Raw genomic sequence first — 24,726 nt, 5'->3', positions numbered from 1 at the left:
ATAGGCCTACGTATAACAGTGAAACTTTGCACACATATTTACAAGAGGTCTGTGCATGAAAAGTTGTATACATGTATAGGCCAACATACGATTATTATTAATAAATCTGTGATTTTATATGTTGGGCAGTGAACTCAAAAAAAAAAAAATTCATTATAAGGGAGTCTTTGCTTATTTAAGACGTTTAGAAAATGTATTATCTTTATGTGAATTCCAAATAAATGTTTACTTAGTTACTTTACTTTATTTTACTTTACTTACGACTTTTAAGGAACTCACAGATTCACTGCCGCCCCCACATAAGCCCACCATCGATCCCTATCCTAAGCAAGATTAATCCAGTCTCTACCATCATATCCCACCACCCTCAAATCCATTTTAATATTATACTCCCATCTACATCTCGGTCTACCCAAAGGTCTTTTTCCCTCCGGTCTCCCAACTAATAATCTATATGCATTTCTGGATTCGCCCGTACGTGCTACATGCCCTGCCCATCTCAAACGTCTGGATTTAATGTTTCTAATTATGTCAGGTGAAAAATACAATGCGACAAGTTCTACGTGGTGTAACTTTTTCCAATCTCCTGTAACTTCATCCCACTTAGCCCCAAATATTTTCCTAAGCACCTTATTCTCAAACACCCTTAACCTCTGTTCCTCTCTCAAAGTGAGAGTTCAAGTTTCTCAACCATACAGAACCGATAATATAATTGTTTTATAAATTTTAACATTAAGGTTTTTTGAAAGCAGACTGGATGACAAAAACTTCTCAACCGAATAATAACATGCATTTCTCATATTTATTCGTTTAATTTCCTCCCGAGTGTCATTTCTATTATTTGTTACTGTCACTCCAAGATATTTCAATTCTTCCACCTCTTCAAAGGAAAAATTTCCAATTTTTATATTTCCATTTCGTACAATATTCTGGTCACGAGACATAGTCATATACTTTGTCTTTCAGGGATTTACTTTCAAACCTATCGCTTTACTTGCTTCAAGTAAAATTCCCATGTTTTCCCCTAATAGTTTGTGAATTTTCTCTTAACATATTCACGTCACCCGCATAGACAAGCAAACCCTCTCTGTTATCCTGACTTTCCTAATGGCATATTCTAGACCGAAGTTAAAAAGTATCCTTGCATCTCCTTGCTTTAGCCCGCAGTGAATTGGAAAAGCATCAGACGATAACTGGCCTATACGGACTCTGCTGTACGTTTCACTAACAATGAGACACATTTTAATTAATAGAACTAGTTTCTTGGGAATACCAAATTCAATAAGAAAATAAATGTTTACTAAAAATGTTAATTTCTTTAAACAAAACATATAATTTTACTGGGCACATTTTTCAACATAAAAATTTGAGAACAATAATTATTGTGCACACATATTTAGCAATACCTAACGGAAGTAAAATTTCAGGATGTAGGAATACAACAACTCGGCAGCACGTCGCCTTAATATAAGTTGTGAAAGTTCGTAGTTTTTGCAAGACACATTTCCACAGCCGCGAAATCGAACACTAAAACTCTTGGCTGGGGTAAGGCAACAAAACAACACACCCATTTCTGTGCTCCATAAAGCCAGCTGCAGTGCGTCACTTTAAACCTTTGCGTTTACCACTTGCCTCTCATTCTGCTCTCGCTGCCCGCTTTGCTCTTGTCTGGTTCTACGAAAGTCTTGCTGTTGTGACTCCCACAAAGAACAAATATCAAGCACTATATATAATATCAAACGCAGCCGTGTTAAAAACTAACAACACAATACTCTCGAGGACAACAATATACTGTACACATGGTCTGTTTTACTTCAGTGTCAAGATAGGGCTGTCGCAATGCCGTTCCCACGATACAATTGTGTGTGTAGCAGTTCGCAGTAGAGTCTCGAATTTATAATGTTCATTTTGTTCATCCTTGTCTTATTTTATAAGGTTATTTAACGACGCTGTATCAACTACTGAACTATTGGGTTATTTAGCGTCGATGGAATTGGTGATGTTGGAGTCAGCGATTTTGGCAGGTGACCTCGATGGCATTGCTAGTAGGCGAGCCAAATGTTTCGATTGCATGAATGAGTTGCGATAACGCTGTCAGTCGTTGTTTATACAAATCAGCAGCTCGTATCGCCGTTATTATAGGCACCGTGCAAGCTCCTCTGGTGGCAACTGTTGTTTAGAGTGGGATAAACTGTTCTTTTTAAGAAACAGTTTCGATTGTAACTGTTTCATGAACGAAGCTGTTCCAAAATAACAGTTTCAAAGAAACAGTTTCATAAGAATATGTTTATAACATCAGTGCCAACTGTTCCAAGTGTTCCAATTGTTTCAACCTCTCATCTGCTTCGGGAACATGTTTCAAAGCTCTTGAATCGTCTTTAAATCAGCTATTCAGTGTATTATGACAACGAAAGTCATTTTCGTAGATTACTGTTAAGAGTACAGTAAATAACTAGAATTCAAAATGAATAGATTTTAGTAAAAATAATGCATATAACCCTAGGAGAGTTTAATAGCGATGACAGCCGATGATATTTTTCGCGGTATATTACTAATTAACACTATGTTAGGGCACCATGAACATATTCTCCATCAATGGACAGCTAATAATTAATATCAGATTTATTACGAAATTTGATTCGTACAATTAAATTGCGAGATCCTACATAGGTTAATGTTCCATGAAGACCGTGTGGAACATGGGTAATATTATATCTACTTTCGATTGGAGGTCAATGATAGCGCTACACGTGGCATTTGCAGACAACAAAGAAGAGGAAAACTGTTTAGAAATTGAACTGTTTATCACTTGGAAACATGTGAAACGTTGTAGTAATCACTGAAGCACTGCATAGCTCGCGCAAGGAACGATTACCGAAAAGCAATGGTGTCGTTGCTGTCTGTTTTGACGTGTGTATGTAGGCACACCGAGGGGGGGGAGAGATGCGAGCCGATGGAAATATAAGGTCGCGCCAGGGATTTTGGCAGATAGATTTTCTTTATGTGAACTGGAGGGCGAGTTCCTCACCGCTGAAGATCGGCTGTTATCTCTGTTGCAGTGGAATGGGTAGGACATAAGAGTAAACATGCACGCCCGAGTATTTGTGCACTCTGGACAGACACCTCCATAAACTAAACAAATATTACAGTAGTCTATATGTGTCTTTGGTATTCCCAAGAAACTTGTTCGATTAATTAAAATGTGTCTCAATGAAACTTACAGCAGAGTCCGTATAGGCCAGTTTCTATCTGATGCTTTTCCAATTCACTGCGGGCTAAAGCAAGGAGATGCACTATCACCTTTACTTTTTAACTTCGCTCTAGAATATGCCATTAGGAAAGTTCAGGATAACAGAGAGGGTTTGAAATTGAACGGGTTACATCAGCTTTTTGTCTATGCGGATGACGTGAATATGTTAGGAAAAACTCCACAAACGATTAGGGAAAACACGGAAATTTTACTTGAAGCAAATAAAGCGATAGGTTTGGTAGTAGATCCCGAAAAGACAAAGTACATGATTATGTCTCGTGACCAGAATATTGTACGAAATGAAAATATAATCTGTTATATATATGGAAATATATATGTATATGGAAATATGTTAATCCTTAGTCAATAGGTAAGACTGAGTTTTACGAAATACGAACATTAAGGGATGGAAAATGGGAGGCAGTAATGATCATAATAATTATACCGATTTATTTTTTTTAACCAGCAGACGTGCAGCCTTTAAATTTAAAACAAGATTCACTCATAAAATTGGGTTAGACTATTCATCTCTTCTCTCAGAATTGTTTCTAAAATGTATAAGGAAAGTAAAAAAATTCAATTTCATGTAGGCTACTCCCTTGAAATAACTTCAGTTTTTTTTTTTTTTTTCTAACTTCCGAGCAGACAGGAGAGAGAAAGAAGTCGAAGATTTTAAAAATTCACTAAACTATATTTAACTAGAGACGTAAAATTTAAATGAAGGTTACTCTCTACAATATTGGTTAAACATTCTTAGATTTTTTTAAATACCATATCCTAAGGTACTGATGAAAAGGCAGAAGGGAGTGAGAAATCTCATGTCATCCGATCTCGATGAAAGTCGATATCTGGGGATCTTTGCGATCACAGAATATGAATAAGGTATTATTTAGCCCGACTTTGTCCCTAAAGTGGTGGAGTGGGACAAAAATGGGTCAAAAATTAAATTAGATATCTTAGGGGTTTTCGAGACGAAAATTACGAATAATACAATTTGTGCGAATTCAATATGGCAGTTTCAGTACTATGAATTATATTTAAAAAAAATTAAACATCAGATATCGCACAGGTAACACATGTAGTATTTAAGGGGGTATGTAACACCTTTTGATAGTAGGCCTATACATTTAGTAAAATCCAAAGTGTAATTTATACATATTCTGAATGAATGTTGTGGTGGAATTTAATATAGTCATCAGCCAATACCTCTAGATTAATAAACAACTTTTTAGAATCCATAAAATACAGCATTTATTGTGAATGGTAACTATATTTTTCAATTGGTGCAATTTGTGCAGGGAAAATTGGTTTCTCCGATATTTTGTACGATTTCGAATATTTTAAAATGCTTTCTTCTCTGTTCTATTCACAATGTGCGTCTGAAGAAATTATTGCCCTTGTAATATCCATTACAATCATATTTATTATACTCTTATATAAATCTAACTTCTGCAGCATGCAATTTTACCCAATTAACCAAATTATATTTTGATTATTAAGAAGAATCGTAATTTTATTAACTTGAATTGTCGCACCACCAGTAGACGATCCCTAGATTATTACTGGACAAATCTTGTATATTGATCTGGTAAGGGTAGGATTATATATATGCGCAATGCAATGCTTTTTCCTTTTAATTAAGAATTAATATAATTTAGAAAATGTAGGAGACGTATTGTAAAATCATTGCGAACGGAAGTCATTTACATTTATTAAAGGTATTCTTTGAGTAGGACTGTACCGTGGTGTGTTTCATAATAAGGATAATTGATATGAGCTGCTGTTATGAAAATATGAACGACTCAGAATGTTATCGCATCTCATTCTCGCAGCTTACACAAACAATATTAGCTCGCCTACGGGAAATGTCATCGAGGTCATCTGCCAAAATCGGTGCCTCCGACTTATACTGTCTCTTCCAAGAAGATGAACAAATGAGGACATCGCTGTGGAAATAAAGAACGTAGCAAGAGAAAAATTCGAAGCTAATTAAACGTGCAACATATGTTTACGAATGAAATAATACCGTGCGATACAAGACACGTATTCACATGCAATGGAACAAACTAAAGTCGTAATGTAACTATCACAACGCAAGACTGTTTCTATCATGGTGGAAACATAGTAAAGGTGTGGGACTGCGCATGCTGTTGCGATAGCGGCCGAGGCGTGTGACGTCATCTTTACTGCAGACAGCGATCGCAGCTCATTGCGTTGAGTACAGTTTCTTTAATAAACCTAACTAGACATTAATTACAATACATAATTTGAACTGATTGTTGTCAATGTTATTCATATCCTTTTCATTGTGCGTTTAAGTTCATGTACTCTTTAAAAGAGTTATGAATAAAATTTAAAAAACATATAAAACATTAACAGTAATAGCTTAAAAGTCACTCCCTCAAATCTGCCGTCCTAGACAGCTGCTTAGTCTGCCGAGGCCTAAATACGCTCCTAATTGCATGTAGGCTACTGTACCTATTAACTTTCTTTCACTTCAGCGCAACAGGAGCATCCAGCACTAATGTAACAATGGAAAATCGCGGAGCCACTGAGTCTACTGTCACAGAGGAATGCCAAATACTAATACAAAGAATTCAAGAATTAGAAGAGAAGAATTACTCTCTACAAACGAGGATTAAGGAATTGACAGCTGCCAACAGGAAACATGAAGAAGACGAAAGAAAATTACATGAGAATGTAATTTCATTGAAAAACATTAGACAAACAGAAGTTAAATCTAAAGTGGCTGAAATTTTGAAACCATTTTTCACTATTGGGCAAATTGATGCCCTTTTGAGTAAAAAGCGTAGGGTGAAATGGTTTGTAGAAGATTACGGTACTGCAATAACACTTCGAAACCTAAGTCCAAAAACATACCGATACTTAAGAACAAAATTAAATTACCCGTTACCTGATTTGTCAACTCTGAGAAAATGGGCAGTAAAGCAATTATCGCTTGAGGAAGGTGTACTTCATGATGTCTTAAAATTAATGAAGGCGAGAGCTACAAATATGTCGGAGTTAGATCGTGTAACAGTATTAGCATTTGATGAAATGTATTTAAATGAGGTTTCTTTTGACAGTAGGGAAGAACAAATAATTGGACCTCATAAGGCAGTGCAAGGTAGAGGCAGCCCGTATACTATAAATATGATCAGACAATGACAAAAGAAATCCTAACAGACATAATTTGCCAGTTAGAAGGCAGTGGTTTTCAAGTTGTGGCCACAGTTAGCGATTTAGGTGGAAGTAACAGAAAATTGTGGCGTGATTTGAAAATTTCTACCAAACTAAATTGCAGTTTTCCTAATCCAAATGATTCAACTCGAGAAATATTTGTTTTTTTCAGACGCTCCACATTTATTGAAATTACACAGGAATCACTTTCTAGATCATGGTTTCAACTTGAACGGATTGGACATTTCATCAGAACCAATTCATGAACTTTTACGTGCATCCTCGTCCTCTGATACAAAATTAGCTTACAAGTTAACTCCGTTACACTTAAGTGTCCGTGGTACCCAAAGACAAAAGGTTAGTTTGGCAGCACAATTATTTTCCAACAGAGTTGCAAAGGCTTTGAAATGGTGTGGTGAAAACTAGCTGTTGAGATCAAATGAATGGAAAGAAACTTCAAAGGCAATAAAATTAACTAATGATTGGTTTGATTTATTTAATACCGTTTCTAAATTCGGTACCCACCGTGGGCTGCATAGTTACGGAATAAACCTTCAAGATCAGAATATTATACTCTCAGAAATGAATGACTTCGTGACCACAGTTGAAGTAGGAGAAGCAAACAGGAAATTACCTTATCAGGAGGGGATTCTAATAAATAATAAATCATTAACATTGTTGTATGAGGCAAAGAGGTACAAGTACAAAATTGAATACATCATCACAAGAAAACTTAACCAAGATCTGGTAGAAAACTTTTTTTCGGAAATTAGAAGCATGGGTAGAACAAACGATCATCCCTCTGCTTTAGATTTTAAACAGACTGAAGTGGTACATACTAGGTCGAAATCCATTATCTCAGTTTTGTGAGAACAAAAACACCTCCGATTTGCTTTCGGAAGAAGAGGCATTAATAGTGGGTCCTAGTACAAGCCAATCAGAAGTCAATGATAATCTGCAGAAAGAACTATGTGCAACGGCAGAATTTCTTAAACGCATTCTGAAACCGGTTAAATTTACCAACGATCGAGATCCTGAAGAAAATATAGGCCTCCCAGAAAAAATATATGAAATCTCTGCAAGACAGCGGATATCCCAGGAAGGATTCAAATATATTGCAGGATATGCTGCATCAAAACATATGGAGCAATACCCGAATCTTGGAATTCCCACAAAATTGTCAACTTCTGCTAATCAAAAAGACTGGATTACTACAGTGTCCCGTGGAAACTTAATTCTTCCTTCTAAGGCTCTACAATTGGTTGCCATGCTTGTTGAAGTATATTCTCAGATGTGCACGGAGATTCTGTTTCTCATGAGAAATTTATAATAAAAAAGACTAAATTTGGTTAATTCTGCCATGAAAAACGAAGCAGAAATGAGTTCTCCTCTTCCGCCAGAAGTAATTACGACATTGGTTAGAACAAGAACATTTATTAGAATTAAAGAAATTAATAAAATAATAAAAATGTCTGGAATTTCAAAGAGAAATATTATAAAGAAAATGAAAAAGATTGCATAAGAATAAGTATTTACTTAACAGAGTGGGATTTATAATGGTGAAACTATATTATGTCGTGTGTGGAATAATAAGGTAAATAATGTAGTAGACTATATTATGTCTCCAATAGCCTGAATATATAAAAATATTTGTTTACTATAATGACAAATTATTCCAAGAAATTCATATACATATGTTAATGAAGGTTCAAAAGTATTTGAATTCATGTACAAAACAATGTATGTTATAAATAACTGTATAGATCTAAGTAAGTATATATTTATTACACATTGTATTGTAATTATTATAAAACCACGTGTATATTACAGAAGGCATATTATTAATGACACACTGCCATATCACATTGTTTCTTGAAACTTAAGTTTAATATGTAATAGATCATAATTTTATTACGTTATCATTTCAAGGTAGTTCCTATTGTACTTGAATTCATGTGTAATATAATTTGTGTCATATATGGGCCTAATTTTGTGCATAATTGTAGCATAATGTATTATAATTATTATAAAAGTACGTGTATATTACAGAAGGCAATTATTAACGTTGCACTACCGTATTACATTATTTCTTGACTCTTGAATTTAATTTATTGTTCACTATTTTATAATGTTATCACTTCAAGGTAGACCCTATTATAGCCTATACTGTCAATATTTACTGAATACACAAACCATGATTTTTATTTATTCATTTAAATCTATGGACGCAGATCTAACCATCAACAATCTGTTATGTTGACTGTGTCATTCGAGTGCGGCTTGCAGTAAAGGTGACGTCATGCGCAGACTGAACGAAAACACGCACAGCTTGTCCCACACCTCTACTATGTTTCCACCATGGTTTCTATCGATGTCATTTCTCTTTCGACTGTACTCTTAAATATTATTCAAGTTACCTCGTGACCTTTCCTGTCGCCCGCTCTTCCTTATCGCAGTGTTTGATTCGCATTCCTTCCGTCGGTAATCCCTGCTTGCGAGACCTGTAACATCCTTTGGAACAGTAGGAACAGGTTATATCACGAAACTGTTTCGTATCGAAACTGCAGGACAGGAGAGATAGAGTTGTCTTGAAGCGTATGGATATATTTAATGTCTCAGGTTAAACGATTAGAAATATGGATGACTCTAAAAAGCGGAAAGGTAAAGTAAATTGCTGTGTTCTTGGGTGCAGTAATGCTTATAGGAACACACCAACCGATATTGTTTTTATTCATTCGCAAAACAGAAAACTGAAGCGGAACGACGCTAATAAGGATTCAAGCAGTACGCAGACGAAAATAAGTAGACTTACACTGCTTGTAATAATAGTAGGCCTATTATTATATATATATCAATGTAAAAAAAATAGAATGTGCATATCATATTATGTTTATAACTAACCATTAAGTGAACAACGACGGGAATTTATAATTTAAATTTCAATGCTGTATATGCCATTATATTTAAAAGTAAAAACATAGTACATAATTACTGAGTCCTTTATATAATTATACTGTATATTATTTATAATATTAGCAACAATAAATAAATATATCTATTTTTTTAAAGTATTCCAATGCTGATGGTTCATCTTGGGAACCAACACCCGCAACAAGAATTTGCAATATTCATTTTATTGGGAACAAGATCAGGGCATCCCCAAAACCAGCATACCGTTCCCAGTATTTTCCCACAAGATTGCAAGAAAAAGCTGCCTCATCTCAACTAGCTCCGGAAAGATACGAAAGAGACGCAAAAAGAAGAAGAAAAGGTAAGAATTGAAGTATTATGGAAGGTGAATGCTCAACAAACGTTATTTCGAGAAACGAAGTAGCCATACAGGCAGAAGTAAATGAAACCATTCTTAGTGATTTTGTTTTTCCTGTCACAATTGAATTGTGTGAATTGTCTACTCAAGCGTCTGTTCCATTGCATACAGAACTGAAGTGACATAAATGTTATGACAAGAGTTCAGGAACAAATGATGTGTTCAATGAAATGCAAGGTTCCCAAGATTATTCTTCAATAAGAGATGAGACAGAACTACGAGACTTACCCGGAGTGACATTTGTGGTTTTTAATCTGTTGTTAAAATTGCTGCCAATTAAAACACAATCATACAGAGTAAAGAAAATCATCTACTTATATTATTTTTAATTAAAATGAAAACTGGATTGTCATATTCTGCTATAAGGGTGATGTTCGGAGTTCATCGTACAACTATATAATATGATGTATTTTTACCGCCACTTTAATGTTGTTGACATCCACAATGGCTAATTTTGTGTACTTGTCTAGCAGAGAAAGTATTCAGAAAACAATGCCTGCAATATTCAAAAGAAAGTACCCAAAATGCAGTGTGACAATTGATTGTATTGAAGTTAAAGTGGAACACTCACTCAACGTGGATCAAAAATGGTGGCCTTCAAATCTATATCCTACGGTGGAAGATCGAGTAACACATTCATAACAACTGATTGCGGATTATTGACTCTATTAGAAGGTTGCGATGAAGTAAGGTTTGCCCGAAATAAAAACAAGCCTCTCCGATAAAGGGGTCATTGTTGTTACTCCACCGTATCTGCATGATGGCAGATTAACAGCTGAAGAAGTCGAAAATACTTAGTGTTCGAATTCATGTCGAAAGGTGCATTCAACAAATTAAAATATATAGAACATTTTACACAACTATCAATTGAACTACCTCCGTATGTTGACGTTGTTTAGTCAACTGTCCGAAGAAAAGTCTGAACCTCACAAGTGATACCAACAAGGCACCACTTATGAGGCAACTAGACTAGGAGATCATGGGGCAGGTAGCCAGTTCCTTTCCCCCTCCATTGCATACATAGCTACATAGCTACACTAGTCAAACTTCATATGCATACAAACAATATTGTTCTTCCTCTGACCAGCCAGAACCTCAATCATAGGTAGTATGTTTATGATATTGTTCATGTGTGCTGTGTTTTAGCGAATTTGCAGTCGCCCATTATTCAGAAAGTGTAATTAACACTACTTTTAGAATTTAAATCACATTAAAATATGTAATTTATAGACACATTATACACATATAAATATTACACACGTCATGACATCAAATATAAGTATATCAATGTTTTCGTAATATGACTGTTCACCCTCATTCAACTGTCTCAAATACGATTTAAATGCCAAACTGCTACACTGATATTTAAGGAACTCTGTAGGTACATTTTTGCACTCCTCTAGCAGTACTGAACTTTCCACTGTGTGTATTAAACAATTAAATACATATTTACAGTCACCTTACACTTCAGTTCTGTTTTCTGCTTTCAGTAGGCCTATTCTACGTAAAGGACATGGAATATTAATTAAGTTGTTTAATTTTAAAAGAGAAGCCGCACGGCGAATCTTAGTTCTTTTTTCGGGAATAGGTCATTAATTCTCCTTCCCTTAGAATATTTCTCTTTTCCTACTGGAACTGTCTAATTTGTTCTTTAACGTAATAATGAAGCGCAGCTACATGCTTATATAAGCTTCCAAGTCCTGCCGGGCAAGGGCAAGTGCTACAGTATTAATATTTCACCGTCAATGTATAAAAAGGTCGATTGGAGAAAAAATCACGAATAAGTAATAATAATAATAATATAATAATAATAATAATAATAATAATAATAATAATAATAATAATAATAATAATAAATCACAAAGTATTACAGTATAAACTTTGGGGGACATGCACTTACTTCCAGAGATACTTGGTAAGGTGGATGAGTAACAGACGTTTGCCGGACTTCTGCTTTTAATAAAGAAAAATCACTCCTCTTCATTTCTTTCTCATTATTCGCATGCCTATTAATAAAAATATTAGTTCGGGACAGAAGAAAATATCAAATAATAGACATTAATATATATATATATATATATATATATATATATATATATATATATATATATATATGCGGAGACTAAGAGAAAGGCAGAAAATAGGAAAGACTAAATAATGCTGGGTTTGCAGTGGAAGACGTGCCTTTGGGCAGAACATTGTGAGTGAATGAATCCCTTCTCACTAATATTACAACTTGTTAATCGGCAGACAGCCGCATGTAATTTCTAACTCATACATGAGTAGTGAATGAATGCGATCCTGTAGTTAATTAGGAACTGAGACACTACGCGGCGCCACCAGTACGATTCCCAGACCCGTGCACGGTGCCTATATCAATTCTAACATGTAAAGAACTTGGTCTATATATATTTTTAATAAATGAATAATAATTATGTTTAACAGTTATTCTTCCCCAATGTACATTGACTCTAGCAAAAACAGCTTGAAAATCTGGTGTATCTGATACAGGCACACGTAATTATGCCAAAAGATTCTTGTCCAATATACGTATCCTGTGTTTTGATGTGGGACTTGTCGGACACTTGTATTAACATACACACTGTTGGAGTTACCTCTGATAGAGATTCTGGCTGATATATATTATCAGGCGTTCATTTCGCATACATCTGAAGTCTGATTTGTGTAATATCCTAGATCATATATGTAACAGATATGTCGGGATTATAGGCTTTGAGGTTAACAACTTCTGTCAGGTTTACTACGCTGCCATCTAGTTGTTACATAAGGAGTCACGTTATAATTCCCATTTGAATTGCATTAGCGACTGTGCTGCCATCTCGTGTTCGTTTACGGCGGACGGGTGGCGATCCTGGCGGTTGTTCTCTTCAAAGTGCTGCCGATTTTAACGTAGCGAGGAGTTATCTGTTACATATATGATCTAGGGTAATATGTCACTAGTCAGCGATGTATGCAATGGAGGGAGAAAGGAACTGGCGACCCTACCCGATTATCTCCTGACTTAGTTGTGTCATGAGCAGAGGTGCCAGGCTCTTCAGACATAAATACCTACAGACGTTTAAAAAAAATCCCCGCAATAAGTAAAAAATCCCTACGTTCGTCAAATGAAAGATCAACGCTTCCATTTGGTATCAGTGTATTAATTAGGTGATAAATTTAAAAAAAGTTTCTACTTACAGTTACAATTTAAATTGGGTCTCCTCGTTATTTGCCACCTCTCTTTCACACTCTGTAAGTCCAATAGTTTCGTCGCTTCTTTTTTTTCCCGTTTATGCATACTTTCATTAAATAGCGTAAGCATTTCTTGTGTTAGGGGATAGTCATAGCAAAATGTTTTTATGTTGTCCACGTTTCATTTTATACGCACAAGTGATGACATAGTGTTGGTCAATAATTCATTCATTGATTGTTTCAATGTCAGACCCCAACATAAAACATGCGTTCCACAGAAGCATTTGAGTGAGAAATATAAATTTTAGCAGTTTTCGCCAAATTTTGAAACATGAATAGAGAGTTATATTGCTGGCATTCCTCAATTTGTTTCTAATATTCCATAATTGGAAACTTTAAATATTTATGGCGATTTTTGTGGTGAAGGAAAATTGGGTAAAAGCGTAACTAAAACTGTTCAAAGAACAAGCATTTCTCATAAGTCCCAAATTAACAAATTTAAGTAAAAAATGAATTCTGAAATGATACAAAATGATTGTAGTTTAGTCTGTAACTGACTTTGTGAATAGAGAAGCAGAGAAGCCCTTGTGTGATTGTATGGTTGTGAGTGAGAGACAGAGAGGGAGAGATTCATAAAAGCCAAGAATACTTAATGCTTATGCATAAAAGTGAATGCGATTGTACCCACAGAACAAGAGAACATTAGCTATTTCGGATCACGAGGCTTGGAGTTTCTCAGTATGTTAGGTTTCTTGTTCTGTTTTAAGAGTACTAAATAACTTAATTATCTATCAGTAATAAGCAGGCAAAAATGAAAAAGGAAGAAAGAAACACACATTAAATTTCCCTACATTTTGCAATTATTTTTAAAAATCCCTACATCCCTTTTCGTGTGAAAAATCCTTACACAAGGAACACTGCTCATGAGTGATGCCTTATTGGTGTCACTTATGAGATTCCAGCCTCTCTTCGGACAGTTGACTAAACAAATAGATGTTGGAATACAGTACCAAACAACTTGAGATATTTATTTAATGTAAATTTGTGCTATCGTAGAAAAAACATTGTACAGAGTGGGGCATGGGAACCAAGTGTTTTTGGAATGGCTTGTACTCAGTCATTATGAAAGGGAGAGACGTGCGGCATGTGACAGTCCATTCCGTGGCTCATAGCATTTCACCTGTAGTCGACATCATGGAGCATTGGACGCATGTTTGCGTATGATTGTTTTGCTAGAAATGGCGAGTCGGTGAGCTCGATAAGACGTGAGTTTTGCTACAGAGTCAATATTAATCGCAATGATTCTGTTCCCGTGCGTGACACAATCTTATGTTGGGTTAAAAAAAAAAAAAGGCGCAATACTGAAGAATAAATCGCCCGGCCCCCAACACAGAGTGCGTACTCCAGACAATTTTCAGTCAGACAAGCGATAATGCGCAGCCCAGGCCGCTCTGCTCGAAGACATTCAGCTGCTCTTGGAATCAGCAATCGTACGGTAAGACAGATTTTGCATGGCGATTTACATTTACACCCAAACAAGATGGGTGGCTTCAGCAAGATGGGGCCACGGCGCATATCTTCAGAGCGTGAATGGCAGTTCTTTGCCTCCTGTTTTCCAATCGTCTCATTTCGAGATTTCGTGATGTTCCATGGCTCCCTCGGTCCCCTGACCTGTCCACGTGATTTTTTTCTATGTGGGTACCTAAAGGCACGTGTTTACGAGGATAAGCCCCGAATATTAGATTAATTAAAGGACACAGTACGTCAACACATCACTCAAATCAACAGAGATCTCCTGGAAAGAATAGAGGTGAATTTTCGTCAGCGCCTTTAACAATGCGTCAACACAGACGGACATCACATGCCAGATGTAATTTTCCGCTCATAATTGAAATGGTTTGTTCTCACAAACGTTATTCTACCAATAAAATGTATTGAAACAAAAACTAACTGTTTTATGATCATTTTAAAAACACTTGGTTCCTATGCCCCACCCTGTATAACACACATTCGTAAAGTCATCTTTTTGGCTCTTGTGTGTTTGTGAAACGAGACGTTCACAAACTTTATACTCGTGCCAAAAAGAAAACCTTTACGAACTTGTCTCATAAGTCATAAATAACTATTTTTTGTTTTAAACTGTTTTTTATACTACAATATTTCGAACAGTGCCATGAAATAGTGCGTTTTTTTAAATATTGTGTCTTGTTGTCGTTAACTAATGCTGAATTCTTGGCAATAAAATCATTAACTCCAATATTTCACACAGTGAATTTAAAGGAAAGGGTTGGACGTATAATTCTGATCTAGTAGTAGTAGTAGTAGTGGTGGTGGTGGTGGTGGTGGTGGTGGTGGTGGTGGCGGTGGTGGCGGTGGTGGCGGTGGTGGCGGTGGTGGTGGCGGTGGTGGTGGCGGTGGTGGTGGCGGCGGTGGTGGTGGCGGTGGTGGTGGCGGTGGTGGTGGCGGTGGCAGTGGCGGTAGCAGCGGCAGTAGCAGCAGCGGCAGCGGCAGCGGCAGCGGCGGCAGCAGTGGCGGCGGCGGCGGCAGCGGCGGCAGCGGCGGCAGCAGCAGCAGCAGCAGCAGCAGCAGCAGCAGCAGTGTTTAAGAAGGTCGCGTCAGCTACTATGGCTATTTGCGCCTTATCTAAAATTATTAATTTAACAAATACATAAATAATATAATAATCAGAGTGCTAAAAGAACTAAAAAGCGTTGTCACGATAAAACGAGGCACACAAATGCAGTATACATAAGGTGATTTCTACAGAATCATAAAAGTGAGCAATTCTACCACACTAGGTGGTATTCAAGACGAACAAATAAAACAATAAAACTAAGGCCACCGAGGATAACTTGTCAATCATATTTTAAAACCATAAAATTATATAAAATATTCGGATGTATAAAGTCCGAAATGTCAACAATGTAAAATCAAATATAAAACAACAAATGTAACCTCCGGCTGTAAAGGGTCCGGAGGATGAGTAAAACGGATCAATAAAAAACTAAATCACCTTATCCAAACCTGTATTTGATAAAAATCTCAGAACTGCATTTGCACAATTAAAATCATTTCCAAGAGCGTCACGTAATGTCGGCCGAATTCCATATTGCCTCCGTGCATGGTCATATTTCCTGCAACGCAATAAAAAGTGTTCCACCGTAAGTGGAACATGGCACATATCGCACTCCGGCTGAGGTTCGCCACATAGGAGATGGCCGTGTGTCAGATGACAATGGCCAATCCTCAACCGGGTGAGTAAAACCTCCTCGTGTCGCGACGCTCTTGTAGACGAATCCCAAACTCTAACAGTATTCTTTATATTTCGTAATTTGTTTCCCTCTTGTGCAGACCATTCTCCTTCCCATTGCCACCAAATTTTAGATTTCAAGTATTTTCGAATGTCCTGCCACCTCTCGCGCCAATATACCAGAGAGCCATCCTGTGCGCCAGCCCTGGCTGCAGCATCCGCGGCCTCATTTCCTGCAATCCCTACATGGCCAGGAATCCACACTACTCCAATCTCATAATCAGAGCAAAGGAGAGTATGGAGCAGCTGCTGAGTTCTTAAGACAAGCGGATCATCACAATTAAAAGACTGCAAGGACTGGATGGCACTTAAAGAGTCGGAACAGATAAGGAATCTGCCCCGAGGTTGCCTAATTAAAAACAATAAAACTCTGTAAAAAGCATAGAGTTCAGCAGTAAAAACACTTGTATATTGGCTTAGTCTGTATTTAAATATCTCTCCATTTGTAACGAAGGAACAACCAACACAATCATTTATCCGGGATCCGTCAGTAAAAATTAATGAATAATTTGGATATCGGGATAAAAGTTCACTAAAACGAAGTCTATAAACAAAAGCTGGTGTAAAATTCTTAAAACAGCGGCTCAGACCTATATCAAACATGGGACGTCGCATAATCCACGGTGGAGTGGTGGTATACTCCAGTGTGCGGACTGATGGTAGATGTATATCCAGCTCAGAGAGCAGTTCACGAAACCGCACACCTGCTGGACGAGGTCTCCGTGGATTTTCACTGTATCGGCCGTAAAGAGACGAATGATGGAAAGAGTCGTAAGAGTTGTGCTCAGGCTGCGAGCGGAGCTTAACAGCATATGAGCACAATAAAATATGACGTCGCCGATACAGTGATGGTTCTCCTGCTTCACAATACAGGCTCGCTATCCGACTGGTTCGGAAGGCCCCTGTAGCGAGTCGTATCCCATGGTGATGTACAGTATCTAAAAGACGTAATTTAGAGTTATTTGCTGAGCCATAAATAAAACACCCATAATCCAGCTTTGATCGAATAAGAGCTCGGTAAAGGCGTAAAAGCACTGTACGGTCTGCACCCCATCGGACCCCTGACAAAAGGCGTAAGATGTTTAAGGATTTCTCGCAACGCCTTCTCAAATCACGTATATGCGCCTCCCACGTTAACTTATAATCAAAGATAAGGCCCAAGAATCTCGCAGTGTCTGTATATTGCAATTCCACTCCATTCAGACGCAATTCGGGATGTGGATGTAGTCCACGTTGGTTGTAAAAGTGGACACACTGCGTCTTCTGAGTGGAGAATTTAAAGCCATTGCGAACAGCCCATTCTGATAGTACGTTGATGACCAGCTGCAAATGTCGACCGATGGACGGAAGATATCGGGAGCTGTAATATAAACTGAAGTCATCAACGTACAACAGAGAAGATACTCGGTTACCCACACAGTGGGCAATTCTGATCTATTTCTTTTTGAAGATTTCACAATGAACAAATTGGTGAAGAAAAAATTTTAATTTTATTCAAGTGTTTTGACAGTCATGCACTGTAAGTAATCGAAAGGATGCAACTGCACTTTGCCTTGGATATTCAGGAATTATGTTGTGTTCACTGGGACTCTCCCATCTTTCATTATTTGTAGGCCTATATTCTAATGCACTGTTGTAACCCTCCTTGCCCACTTGTTACGAATATATCACCCAAGATGTCCAGCATGCAATGCTAAGGAAACTGATCATTTCCCCTGTAATTCGTCCTGGACCTCTCGGAAATTTGGTAGTTTGAAACAAGTGGGGGACCCCACAACAGTACATTAGAATTTATAAGTACCGGTATCAAACTATTTTCATGTTGAAAGTATTTGTGACTGCAGACTAAAACCATGCGTTTATCAATTATATATCTCACATAAGTCAATGAAGCAAAAGAAAATTGTGCCTTCTTCGGTGTAGCTTTTCTGAATAAATACCGGTACTAATTTTTGAAATATAAACTATATTAATTCTGGGTTATCAGTTCTGGGTGATGATTTTCCCTGATTGTAAGAAATCATATTTAAAATTTTCAAAATAAATTGCGTAGTTCTCTTTCTTCCCACACACCTTTATATAGAAAAACATTTCGAAATCTAGTTACCGGTACCTATGGTACAGGTATATGAAGAACAAGCGTAGGAATCGTCACGATGTTGATACAGATATGAAACTAAAAGTGGTATAAAGTACTAAACCGGATGTACAAAAGATTGTTCAGGCAACAAAAGGCATGATTTCTCTGAAAATAGTTGGGTTGAGTATTGCAGGACATAGCCTATGATATATTTTGTTCACTTGTAAGTTAGTGAAATTAAGTTTGTCTCTCTTTTTCCAAGTCATATTTCCTCCAAAAAATTTTTTCGCTTAGGTACCTAGCATTTAAATATCAACATTTTCAAAAGTATGTGGTCCTTGATTTGGTTGTTGGAAAACAGAGATCCGGAGACCTCTGTAATTGGGTAATTGGGAACCATTGGTTTAGGACTGTATACAAATTTTCAGAATTACACATTACCAACAAAGTGCAAAGAAGTTACATTTTCGTGAAAATCTTGATATGAATGTTTTCTCGCACTGAACTACTTTCTGTATACTCTTTAGAACAAGAAAATAAAATACATAAATTACAATTTAAAATATATTTCGAAATGAAACTTACTTCTAGAATTACTGAAGCTGTTTTCCTTTTTACGGCCAGCAATCCATCAGACAGCAAAACAATCTAGAAAGGTGGCGATGTTTATGCTTCGCACTACTTCCGAATGACTTCCTCGATTGAGCAATCGAAACAAACTGAAGCAGCAACACTTCACCACCGTCTCGTCGGCACGTAGGCGTATAACCCCCTCCACTCTGAGTCATAAGGATCGTACCTAAAGCTTGGTATGCACTAGGGCACAAACGTTACGACACAACCAGCACAAATCAAATCCGCTTGAAGTGCCCCGTCAAGGTCCAGTGTATTCAGCATCAAATAAAATATTATATTCCTATATGCATGTTTCCTGTTATCGGTTGGAACAGCAAAAAACTTCTGAGAATGCCTCTGCGACTTACGTACAGTCGCACACACAATAACAGAAAAGCCTCGTTCACACTTTTCAAATAACTTGAATTCAAGTCACGTGGTTTCAAGTAACCTGAATTCAAGTCGTAGTTCAGACATATTCAAGTTATTTTGTTTTCAAGTAGGAGAGAATGGCGTCGATGGAAGTTGTGCAATTAGGAATTTTTATAGCAAGTCTCCATGCCAGGGAAATGATAAATATATTGAAGAAATGGAAGACGCGTTGTTCAGTATGGGTTAGGAATTACATTAGTAAGAGAAATACACGACCATTGACCATTACAAATAGAATAACTGAGATCTCCAAGCAGATTTAATAATTCTTCATGTAAATGTAATAAAATACAAACAGGTCTGATTTACCATGAAAATGATTATTTTGAAGCACAGTTCCCAAAAAAAAAAAAAAAAACAACAACAACAAAAAAAAAAAAACAAAAAATCTTTCATCCACATTGAACTATGCCAGTTTCGACTGATAAATGTAATTCCTTCAAGAAACACTCTTCTTAATCCCTCCTATATTCCTCACTTCTTCTCTATCTACAGTTTAATGGTTTTTAATTGTCTATCATATCTCATGTGTCCACGTTAAAATCTCTGCTGTTAATTTTTCAATGAACTCTTCCTTCCTTGGCAGTTTCCTTTGAATTTCTGTCACGAAACTTTGCAGTTTTTTATAATCCATAGACCTTAGTGAGTTTTATACAACTTCAGAAACTCAAATATTTGGTCATTATTTCACTTGTTATTGTTGCCTATTATTTTCACGTTCCGTAGAACGGAAAAAAAAATTACTTGGGACAACGAAGTAATGGAGGTCATGCACAAAAGGGGGTTGAGGACTTAAGACGCACAAGACAGAAGCCTTGGAGGATTGGCACAGGAAGACGGCAGTAGCTGTATATATATATATATATATATATATATATATATATATATATAGAACGGAAAAAAACAATAAGCTGTTAATTTAACGCTCTTAAAACACCTGTTACTTTAAATTTCCACGCTTTTCTCCTTGAATTCAAGTTTTATCAAGTGACGTTCACACTCTTCAAGTTGTTTCAAGTGTCCTTTCAAGTCAAGTAAAAAGTAGAAACGGATCCAACTTCACTTGAAACTTGAATTCAAGCCGTTACTTGACTTCAAGTCAACTTGAAACATAGTTCACACTTTTCAAGTTCGTCGAATCAAGTGACTTGAAACGTGTGAAAGAGGCTTAAGTGCGGTACCGTGATCGAACGATTGCTGTTCTAAATTAATTGAATTGTACCACTGAAATCAATGTCTGTGGAAAAAACAACAGGCTGATTATAATAATCGAGGTAAGAAAACAGGTGCATGGAACAAGATAGAGGAAGAAATGGGAACACCACTAAACATCATCGAAGGAAAAATTCACAACTTTCGCGAAAGAAACAAGATTCAAAATTATATGACAAGTGTGAGCCTATAGGAGGGGATTAAGTTTATGTTCCAGCTCGGTTTGTGTACAGACATTTTGTTAGGTATTTTTATTGAATTATGTGGAACCCTGGGGATTCATCAGACGTCTTTAGATTTGAAGAGCACAGAACGTCTATTCCTTTATTTTGAAAAAAAAAATCTTACCCATATTCTCTTTTAAAGTAGAATATCTCGCTCCCCGCACAGATTGTGGGCACCCGTTTCGGGATCCTTGGTAAAAATGTCAGAATTTCAAATGCTTACTGTAATAAAACTACGAGCCACAGCCGAATGCTAATGTTATCAATAGTTAGTTCACGAAACAATGTAACTTGCATGACCACGCCCGATGACACCACCTCCCCTCGCTACGGACATGAAGGCGTCCAATTTTGCGTATAAAATTTGCAGTTTTGATTGGTCCCTCTCCTAAGGCGCTAAGACAAATGTCGGGATGAGCCCTGAAAGAAATGGGCCACGGACCTATATTTCCTTCCCCACTAAGACTTTCCAAACATTTAATAATAATTACTTATTAATAATTAAATTAACAGCTGTTTTAAGAGCGTTAAATTAACGGCTTATTGTTTTTCCGTTCTACGGAACGTAAAAATAATAAGAAACAATAGCAAGTGAAATAATGACCAAATATATATATTTGAGTTTCTGAAATCGTAAAAAACTCACTAAGGCCTGTGGATTATGGAAACTGCTAAGTTTCGTGACAGAAATTCAAAGGAAATTGCCACGGAAGGAAGAGTTCGTTGAAAAATTGAACAGCAGAGATTTTAATGTGGACACAGATGAGATATGCAAGACAATTTAAAAACATTAAACTGTAGATAGAGAAGTGAGGAAGAAAGGAGAGATTAAGAAGAGTGTTGCTTGAAGGGATAACATTTATCGGCCGAAACAGGCATAGTTCAATGTGGATGATAGATTTTTATGGGAACTGTGCTTTAAAATAATCATTTTCAATTATGAAAAATCAGACCTGCTTGTATTTTATTACATTTACATGAATTATTAAATCTGCTTGAAGATTTCACTTATTCCAATTGTAATGGTCAATGGTCATGTATTTCTCTTACTAATCTAATTCCTAACCGATACTGAACAATGCGTCTTTCATTTATTCAATATATTTATCATTTCCCTGGCATGGAGACTTGCTACTACAGAAATTCCTAATTGCACAACTTCCATCGACGCCATTTTCTCCTACTTGAAAACAAAATAACTTGAATATGTCTGAACTGCGACTTGAATTCAGGTTACTTGAAACCATGTCATTTGAATTCAAGTTACTTGAAAAGTGTGAACGAGGCTTTAGCCTTCGAACATCACACCTGTTACACGACTCCACTTGCACTGCGAAAGGACAAAGTACCTTTCAATTTGCAGACTTACCTATACCTTCCGGAATTTGTTTCTCCATCCTGCAGTCAGCTTCTCGAACGCATCCCTCTCCCTCCGGATGTAGTATCTAAGAGGTTACGTCAATTTTTTTACTTTTCCTTTTCAACACTTTCTAGAGCTCCTTCAGTGGAGGAGCGAAATCCGGAGTGAGACAAGTGGCAAACAGGTTTGGAGCTCACATATTCAGTTTCTCTCAGCTCCCAACTCCCTTTGCAAGGACGCGTTTTCGCGTACCTAAAATTTCTCCTCCCATTTCCCCTCTCTTTAAGGGTTAAAGCTCTCCAAGCTTGATTCGTCTCCAGAAAAGGAAAAAGGATATCGAACCCGGGACCTTTGGCTGAGCACGCCAACGCTTTGCTGACTGAGCTACTTCCGGCTCAATTTTCCCCTTTTATATCCATGTATCTCAAGTTTGTTGACAGAACGCTAGAACCCAGCATTGAGTGCACACTTCCTTTGTGACTTAAATTTGTGGTTTTATGTTTCTGTTGCAGTCTAGTAGTCTATAGTTCCTGGGCAACTCAATCTGTAGAGCATTGGCGCGCTAAGCCAAAGGTCGCGGATTCGATACTTGGCCCTGGAACAATTTTTACATTGAAATTATTCAAGTCAGCTTTACGGGAGCTATACCTGAAAAAGCCAGATTTGTAGAAATGTACGTTCTTTATAGTTTCAGTTTATTTTAGTTATTTCTTCCGCTTAATTATTGCCAATCAGCTGGCAACTAAACGCCGACCACGGTGTATGCAAAAACTAAAGCGAGAGCAACTTCAACGTTGCTTAGATTACTAAACAGCCTACACGCCCAAAGCATTGATTTTATTCTTCGTGAAAATCCTGTGCTATTTCAGAAGAAGACCGTAATCTTGCTGACCCCATATATAGGGAGTCAAATCCTGTGTGGGCTTAGTATAAGTCGAAATAAGTCAAAGTATGAATCTGTGTTGAGACTTTTTAAGGTAGGGCAAGGAAAGGTATTTTCGTGATAATTTTAATATTATGGCTAGTTTTTCCCATTTTGGGAATGATACTATATTTTTTTCATAGTTCTATGGCATTATTTAACAAAATATTGTGACAGCCACGTCGAGACTCGATCACGCGTCCCGCAAGAGGGCAGGGCGCGCGGCAGACGAGACGAGCTCCACGGAGCACTGTGGGGTGGCGCGCGGCGTAGAGAGGAGAGGAGAGACGGCGACATGCTGGGCCGCAGCAGAGAGGGGGAAGTAAAGCAGTTGCGACTGAGGGGAGAAATCCAGAGAAGTCGAGAGGCGCCATCTTCTCGGCATCTGTAAAAATTTCGAGCATCGTACTTTCCCGAAACTATGGTCTAGTTATAAATAGGAGACGCAAGTGAGCTGAGCAGTCGTTGCTGGTTTTTGGACAGCAAGCCAGTCAGTCTTGTGTAGCAGTGAAGCCAGCTTCGAGACCGGAGTTCGACTTGAGTGTGTCTGCAGCTGTGTGAGCGTCCTGGCCAGTGGACTGTCGCCGCAAGTCCTGAGTTCGAGTGCAGTGGACCGCAGTTAGGGGGACCTGAGTTCGAGTGCAGTGGACTGTCTCTAGAAGACTTGGGTTCGATATACTGTGAACTTGAGTGAATGAGCTAGAAGAACTAGCCAAGGCAACGAACTGTGAACTGAGAACTGACAGTTCTGTTTTGTCAATAATGCTTTGTGAACATTAATTAGCAGTACATTGTTGTTCTCAATAATCCAAGTGAATTGTCATTGTCGTCTGTGGAGTGCAAAAACGAATACTGTGTTGCTGTGTGGAGTGGAAATCCCTTTGTTGACGGGAGTGTTTAAATTCAATTATAGAAAGTGATTATTGTTGTGACAATAAAAGTTACATTATTATTTTGAATAAAAGTTACAATATATAACAGAGAGGTGTTTAAGTTTAATTATGAATAGAAAATAGGATTGAAAATATGCGTGTTTGGTAGGCAATTTCGTGAATGAAAGGAATACATAGTTATTTCATATGAGGTCTGCTGTATATTTATATAAATTCACAATAGTGTTTTTAAACACTAAAAACTAATTGATGAACTCTTATTTTTTAAAGCCTATAAATTTATTTCAATGATATAGAATATTTCATCAATTTTAACAGTTCATAGGATTGTTCATGAAAAAAAAATCTTCTAGACTACTGTCTTCGAAATACATTAGGCTTCAATAAAGAACAACACATGAAACAAAGAATAAAATATAAAACGTAAACACATTTATGACCGTTATGTAGAGATAGGTTTATTTTGATTAATTTGAACATTTTACAGGAACTGTTGATGTAAAAATAAGGGATCGTCTGGACAATAGTCTCTAAAACATCTTAGAGCTAATAAAATTAAAAACATTAAACAAAGAACAAAACATGAAACATAAACACATTTACGACTCTTGTGAGTTTTTGGCAGCAAGCTTTTTAGGAGCCCTTATTGTGAGATTGTATCTCTGTTTAAAATGAAACCATCATCATTTACTGGCACTTTCGCTATCTGCATTCAACAAACATTCTCG

General features: G+C 37.0%; 1 protein-coding gene and 1 long non-coding RNA gene across 2 annotated transcripts in view; one reads left to right on the top strand and one right to left on the bottom strand.

Annotated features, from left to right (window-relative positions):
* Positions 1-19,240, bottom strand: part of LOC138694586 (putative ankyrin repeat protein RF_0381) — a 40,834-nt gene extending 21,594 nt beyond the window's left edge. Inside the window, exon 1 of the mRNA XM_069818457.1 lies at positions 18,926-19,240. The gene's annotated coding sequence lies outside the window, so the exon portion shown is untranslated. The remainder of the gene's footprint in view (positions 1-18,925) is intronic.
* Positions 1-24,726, top strand: part of LOC138694591 (uncharacterized) — a 210,131-nt gene that overhangs the window by 174,544 nt on the left and 10,861 nt on the right. The gene's annotated exons all lie outside the window — the stretch shown is intronic.

The sequence above is a fragment of the Periplaneta americana genome, chromosome 2 (genome assembly GCF_040183065.1).
Source record: "Periplaneta americana isolate PAMFEO1 chromosome 2, P.americana_PAMFEO1_priV1, whole genome shotgun sequence".
Taxonomy (NCBI): Eukaryota; Metazoa; Arthropoda; class Insecta; order Blattodea; family Blattidae; genus Periplaneta; species Periplaneta americana.
This window is presented reverse-complemented; position numbering and strand designations above follow the sequence as displayed.